This window comes from Monopterus albus, unplaced genomic scaffold (assembly GCF_001952655.1).
Source record: "Monopterus albus unplaced genomic scaffold, M_albus_1.0 scaffold26.1, whole genome shotgun sequence".
In the NCBI taxonomy this organism is placed as follows: Eukaryota; Metazoa; Chordata; class Actinopteri; order Synbranchiformes; family Synbranchidae; genus Monopterus; species Monopterus albus.
The window spans coordinates 203,687-211,709 of NW_018127906.1; the positions used below are offsets into that span (position 1 = coordinate 203,687).

General features: G+C 38.4%; 1 protein-coding gene across 2 annotated transcripts in view; it reads right to left on the bottom strand.

Moving 5' to 3' along the window:
• The window catches only part of sgsm2 (small G protein signaling modulator 2), a 184,896-nt gene that overhangs the window by 12,508 nt on the left and 164,365 nt on the right, over window positions 1–8,023 (bottom strand). The window lies entirely within an intron of this gene.

Sequence of the window (8,023 nt, forward strand, 5' to 3'; positions counted from 1 at the left end):
GAGCTGAACATGTTGATACCTGAAATAGTCCAAAGTATGCAGAGGTAGAATTGTCCTATTCATTTGAATGATGCATAACTTTCAAAATAAAGCTACATATTTCAAAAGTATGAAGTTGAGAAAATGTCTGAATAGAAGCATGAATGTCCTTGAGAAGCTGAACATTTTGATAGCTGAAAATATGCAGAAGTAGAATTTTCCCATTCATTTGAATGGGGCAAAATTTTCAGAATAAAGTTAAATATTTTAAAATGGATGAAGTTTAGAAAAATTGTGAATAGAAGCATGATTGTCTTTGAGGAGCTGAACATTTTGTTAACTGAAAGTGTGCTGAAGTAGAATTTTCTCATTCATTTGAATGGGGCAAGGTTTTCAGAATAAAGCTAAATATTTCAAAAGTATGAAGTTTAGAAAAAATTTCATTAGAAGCATGAATGTCCTTGAAGAGCTGAACATTTTGATACCTGAAATAGGTGAAAGTATGCTGAAGTAGAATTTTCCCATTTATTTGAATGGGGCAAAATCTGCTGAAAAAAGCTAAATATGCAAAAAAGTATATACATTACAAACAATAAAAATACAAGCACACATGTCCTTAAAGACTTGAACAATTTGAAAACATTAATGGCTTTTGTAGCTGAAAGTATGCTGAAGAAATTGCAGTACAGTCTCAACTATCAATCAAGATTGGACTCATCTGGGTCATGCAGAGAAGTGTTCTACTTCCTGCTGTTCCATACTCACTTGGATCGCTTGTTAAGTTTAACCTGACTTTCATTCTGGCACTGCAATGCTGGAAACCCTCACACTAACCAGAACTTCAGGTATTCTTATTATAAAGTTGTTTGCTGAATAAAGTTGAGGAAAAAGATGTATCAGATGGCGAAAAGGAGAATTTTATTACATAGATCAATGGTTGCTTCCAAATAAACAGGCTGCGGGAGATTTAAGACCGTCACTATTGTTTTTATATAACACACGTGGATTATGGCTATTAGCTACAACAATACTAGACAAATACTCTTGCTTGGCTTCTTTCACAGTCCTCTGATAATTGTGCCAACAGTCCTTCAAAATTTGAAGTGAAACTTGAAGTCCTTCCTTCTTCCACCTTCGTTCGGCTCTGCGGCACATCTGTCTGGCCGCACGAGTTCTAGTGCCAAGCCAAGGTTCCCTCCTAGCCTTAGGCAGCACAGTTTTCATTGGGGCCACAGAGTCCAATATATACAGTGGTGTGAAAAAGTATTTGCCCCCTTACTGATTTCTTATCTTTTTGCATGTTTGTCACACTGTAATGTTTCAGATCATCAAACAAATTTAAATATTAGTCAAAGATAACACAAGTAAACACATCATGCAGTTTTTAAATGAAGGTTTTTATTATTAAGGGAAAACAAAATCCAAAACTACAAAACCCTGTGTGAATAAGTGTTTGCCCCCTAAACCGAATAACTGGTTGGGCCACCCTTAGCAGCAACAACTGCAATCAAGCGTTTTCGATAACTTGCCATGAGTCTGCCACAGCGCTGTGGAACATCAATAATAGTTCAAAATTCTCTCACCAGTGGTTTATCAGGGCAACACACATGTATATTAAAATCTCCCAGAATAAGGAAATGATCATAATAAGGTCTAACACCGCCCAAAAAATCTGCAAAGCCATTCACAAAGTCCTTGTTGTATCTGGGTGGCCTGTAAATAACAGCACACAATACAGGATCAGAACGACCCACCTCAAGCAAAGTCATTTCAAAGCTAGAAAACATAGGCAGGGGTAAAGTGCACTGCTTACATAAAAAATTTTCTTTAAAAACACACGCTGTCCCTCCGCCACGGCCTGACAAATGCGGCGAGCTAAAAAACGAAAAGGTCCGTGAAGGTGCTAAACTCGCCATCATCCACCCAAGTCTCTGTCAGAAAAAGGAGATCCAAATCCCTGGACTTGAAAAAAATCCCTTAACATAAAAGTTTTATTCATTAGCGAGCGGACATTCACAAGGCCAGACCTTGCCAGGTCCCGAGCTTGAGGCACCACTGTTCGGGAAACTGGTCAGAGCGGCTTCAAGGCACAAAGATCCACCCCACGCCGGTAAAGCCGAGAGGGACAAGGCCCACCGGGCTGTGGGCCCTCATCACCACCCACAACAGTCACCAGGTAGCCATGGTTAGGATCCAGTACACGCCGCGGCACTATGAACCCGGGGTATGATGTCCAGCCCCCCTGGGGCTAAAAGATGAGTGTGACAGACAAGTCTTTAATTTCACCAGCCACCCACTACGCCGGCCCCACCGACAGAGACGCTTCTGCCAGTGGAACAGGGCCGATGCCCTGAGCAGATAGGCTGGAATCCCCGACAAGACCAAGGGAACAGTCCCTCGTCTGTCATGACCAAACACACATAGATCATCACCCTTGAATTGAAGACCCAAAAGGAATTGGCGATCATACACCAGCAGAGACTCAGTCCTTGATACACCAAAAGCTAAAAACGCCATAATGAGAGCAGCAGACAAGCAGCCACCAACACTGGCGCCATCTTTGACTTTAGTGAAAATTATTTCAATGGTAAAACTCAACCTTTGCGCTATATATATATATACAAAGCTAAATGTCTAAACATTATGGGTAATTTGATAACTTGTTAGCATTAGCGGTAGCTGATAGTGGTAACAGGGTGGGAGCTGATCCAGCAAACTTACTGCTTTAACCCATAACTTAATTGCTACTTGTAATAGTATTAGCGATGTTGTCAACACTGGGTCCTTGTACTAATGAAACACATATTTCCTTAACTAGGTTAAGGAAACAGCGCAATGTACGGGTGACAGCATGGAACAGCGCAAGAGGCTAACAATGGCAGAAACTACTCGCTAAGATCAAACAGTTGTACTGTGGTAATTATTAGTATGCCCCGGCTATATTGCTTGCAAATTGAGAGTTATAATAAACAAATTATTAACAGCCAAAACTGGCAATGAGCGGGAGCAGACTCTCGTAAACACATTTTATTTCATTGTTTAGTTTTTGAATGCTTGGTATTTGGACAGTAACAGCAGTGACACATTGCATATTTAAATTAGATTAGATTCAACTTTATTGTTATTAGCCATATACAAGCATAAGGCAAGGAAAGACAGTTTTGCATGTAACCAGAAGTGCAATAATTGCAGTACAGAGCGTGCAGTATCTACAGTATGTACAGTCAGATCAAATTTACAAATGTTTATAAAGATATGTGAGGTAATGTAAAATATAGAACAGACTATGGATTTAAATTATAAGAAATGGTAAGGTGCATAAAGCTTATAAAACACAAGTGATATGGGATGAAATTGCATGAAATATTGCAGAATAAGAAGATAATAAGGTACATGACTGAACAGTTTTGTATCTGTATATGCACATGTAGTTGACCTAAAAATATTTTTTCCTTTTTTAGACACAGAACACCGATCCTGGTCTGGGCCTAACTGTGCAAGTATAGAAATACTGGTGCTTAATATAGTAAGTAATTCAGTTTGAAAATGTCATGAAAATTACATTATTAAGTATGTTTTAAACTGTGTTTTAATCAATATATTAACCAACATATGTTATTCAAAGGATTTTAAACTTTCAGAACAGACCATAGATCACAGGGACCTGTGAAACACTGCTTGGGTGAACTGAAGGACATGTTTTATCTTTGTTTTAGCACTCTGTGTGTTGTTATATGTTCAACCAGATGGCATCCCAGACTTAAAGGAGCCAGCCATAAACTGTTCCTACCATATACTGTGAAGAAAAATAGACAACAGATTGTTTAGTGTCTGAGGGGTCATTAGGGCAAACCCTCTCAAGTTCACTTTTCCCTTTGAAATCTTCTTTACAACCTGATTGACGCCTGGGATGCGTCTTCAGGGAGTTCCCTTTGTCCTCTATATTGTGATGTTTAGACTAGCTTATTCAGACAACTCTGTATGCCTATGCTGACTTGTCTCCTTGCTGCAAGTAAACCAGTCTCTTACTGAAAGATTCCAGTGACTTCGTTGCTTCTTTGAAAATTCCTTTGACAGAAAACAAGTCTAAAATAAATAGTGCAGTTATATCTGTGATGGATGGATTGAACAGTGCTCCATGAGATGCTCAAAGCTTGGGATATGTTTTTATAACCTAATCCTGCTTTACACTTCTCCACAACTTTATCCCTGATCTGTCTGGTGTGTTCTTTAGTCTTCATGATGCTGTTTGTTCAATAATGTTCTCTAACAAACCTCTGAGGCCATCACAGAACAGCTGTATTTATACTGAGATTGAATACACACCAGTGGACTCTATTTACTAATTAGGTGACTTATGAAGGCAGTTGGTTGCACTGAATTTTATTTAGGGATATGAAAGTAAAGGGGGCTTAATACATATGCACGCCACACTTTTCAGATTTTTATTTGTAAAAAATCTTGAACACCACATATCATTTTCCTTCCATTTCTCAATTATGCGATACTTTGTGTTGGTCTGTCACATAAAATCCCAATAAAATGCATTTAAGTTTGTGGTTATAATGTGACAAAATGTGGAACAATTCAAGGGGTATGAATATTTTTGCAAGGCACTGTACTATATATGAACAAAGACTTGGTAAATGCACACTTGCCCAAATCATTAGTAAATTATTTTCATGACATCTGCAATTTTGACATTATTCAATGATAAAGACTTTAAGCATTTTCTAATTTGAAGTAAAAGTTGCTTAATTGAATTTCTTCTTTGAAATTAATTCTAATGGATATTTCATTTTGTCGTACAGGTACTCATTTACCAAGCTCTGTCATTTTGGAACTATATCTTTCTATCCCCCTTCTGTCCCACTCTGTTTTTAGGAATTGTGGACAGCATGATGAACTGCACACTTTGATGAACCTATGTCTTTGGTGGCGTTATTTATGGACATTCAGGTTACTGGTACCTGGTCTGCCTATCTTTAAATATCTGAGAGTCTCTCTGCTCTTCTCCTCTATCTGTCCTGTCATCTGATAAATGCAATTGGCAATACACACTTTGTCTATGTCAGGTTTGCTCTGTGCCACCTTCCTCTCTCTCCTCTCTGCAGGCACTCTGCCTTGGGCATGGCACACACCTGTGCTGAGTTGCACAGCTGACAATGTTGCTTAATTATCCACCTCCCATGTAAGACTCTGGCTGAGGTTCCTCCGGTGCCAGTATGTTGCATATTTCTGCCACAACACTTTGGCTCTCCCATTGAAACTTCACAGCTGCTTCATCCCTTTGACTCTGCATCTCTTCAAGTCTCTCCGGCCTCCTAGCCACGCTATACCCCCAGCAGCTTTCACTCCATCTCTCCTGGCAGGCGTCATTGTCCACTGCTTTCAGGTGGTTCAGTCTACCACAAACAGGCTGTACTCATCCTCCTCAGTGCAATACCTGTAAATATACCTTGTACAGATTATACAGCTTTGTACAGGTCTCTATTTACAAGTACTCTATTTGTATTTCTATTTATTTCATTTCACAATTGTTTACTGTCTGTTTGTATTGCTTAGTTTGTTGCCTGATAATCCTGCTTATTTTTTTATAATAGCCTTATGCTGGTTTACTGTTTACTTGCCCCTTGCATGGGGATATGTACATGCACATTTAGAGCCAATGTACCAGAGTCAAATTCTTCATGTGTCCAATACACCCGGCCAATAAAGCAGATTCTCAGTAGTCTTTTCACCAAATACTTTTTTACTCTTGAGTAATATTTTGGATGACTACTTGTTTATTGGCAGCTTTATGCAAACATGAACCAGAAGTCTGATGTGACAGGTGTGCCGTGTTATGGACATGTCAAAAGAAGTGACATGGTCGTGAATTGATATGCTGAGGCACATGGTGTCAGTCTGCTTTATGCACATTTGTAATAATGTTATCATGTTGATAAGCCTTGCTTTGCTAGAGGATGAATGGCCTTTAGCATACAGCAAAAGGTGAACCAGCAGAAAGTTGTCATAGCTTTAAAACTAAAAGAATGACATTTCATAGTGAGTTGATAGTGGATAAGCAGATCAACACAGCTGTGAAGTCAACCTTCTTCTAGATTTAGTTACTAAATCACTCCTCTCTCACCTTGAGATGGTTCACAGTGCTGTAGCTCCTTTCCTCATAAGTATAAGTAAATTAAATCATATAACCCAGTTTTGACCTGTTCTCACCGGTTTTCAAAATGTTAGACCTGACAGCTTTTTACTCATAGCTTAAGACATTCATTCGTTTACATTGGCTTTTAATACATAGTGCAGTGTCATTCACCAAATACTTTTTTACTACTGCTTGAGTAATATTATTTTGAAGTACAGCTACTCTTACTTGAGCACAATTTGTGGCTACTCTACCCACTTCTGTGTTAAAGTGGCTTTTCCACTTTGCTACAGCTCAAGTCAAAGCAAAGGAACAGGTTGGACACTGAACATGATCCGAGAGTAGCTGTCTACTATCAGCCCACAGATTGAAACACTTGTCAGAACTAAAAGACAACTACAGATATCTCATTAGTTCACTGTACACTTGCTTATAAAAGTGATTAACCTTTTTTCAGTCATAGATTAACATTGGCTCATAATTGATATAAAATTAACAAATGCAAAATAATTGGACTGAAAAACCAAGAGCAGTGTAGCTGTTCCTGAGTCCTGTTGCTGTTGGTCATTTCAGGCTTATAGTCAAAGGTTTGTTCTGACATCAAATATCTGTATTCATTCATACTATTTGAAAAAGTCAGTATGTATTTTGCTGTTGTAATCTTAAATAATAAAAACACACAGCAGTAAAGAGAACCTGGATTTATGTGTGTCAGCAGTGCTTCCAGCTGTGGATCACATCTGTGTCTTGCCCACTGTCTGCATTTCACAGCCATCTTAGCAGACTCTGCAACAGTACAAGCATATGTATTTAATAACAATAAATAACTTAATCAAACTTTCAGAAATTATTCAGCATTTACATGCCTTTGTACAAACGCCATGTTACCTTAACTAAAGAGTTGACATGAATTATGATTTTATTTTAAATAAAGAGCTTCATGTCAACTCTGCTAGCTGTTAGCATGCCAAAGCCTAATACTGTATAACGCTTCGACATGCTAAGTGAGCCGCGATTCTCTTATAAAATCAATTCACGTTTAAAAATTATTCAGTGTTTACCTGCCTGAGTATAAACAGTGTAACCTTAGCTAAACAGTTCACATGAATTATCATGAGATTTACTTTACATAAAGAGCTTTGCTGTGCTAGCCGTTAGCAGCATATTGTAGTGTGTCTACTAAGCTGGCTGTTAGCACCAGCAAACTCCTTTGTGCTGTACTGCATGAGCTAATGCAGCTAATTAGCCACATCTTGCTTATGAAAACGATTGAGACCGTTCAAAATTATTCAGTGCTCACCTGCCTGACTATAAACACAGTGTAACCTGAACTAAAGATTTCACATTAATCATTATGAACTTTACGTTTAATAACAAGCTTCGTGTCAACTGCGCTAGCCGTTAGCCTTTTGTAATGCTATGAGCTAAGTGAGCCACTGCCTCATTCAAAATACATAAAATAAAGTCATAATTCATATGCTTACCTCACCATGGTTCCGTTCTGATATAATCCTTCTTGGGTCACGCTTGATCAGAAAATTCCAACGTGTTTGGAAAAAAGGCATTATGCTGCTGTCTAGCAGAGCAAGTTCCCTGTATGTGGAGTGCCTCAAGGTTCAGTTTTGGGACCTAAATTATTCAAATTATACATTAACGATATATGCAAGGTTTCGGATTTAGTGAAAGTGGTCTTATTTGCTGATGACACTACCATATGGGCATCTGGGGAAAACCTACAGCAACTCTCTGGACAGGTTACACAGGAACTTGAGAAGATAAAGAAATGGTGTGATAGTAATATTCTATCTCTGTATATGGATAAAACTAAATGTATGGTATTTGTAAATCGTAGACTAGATAACGAACTGCAAGTGAAAATCGGGGGAGCTAATATAGAAC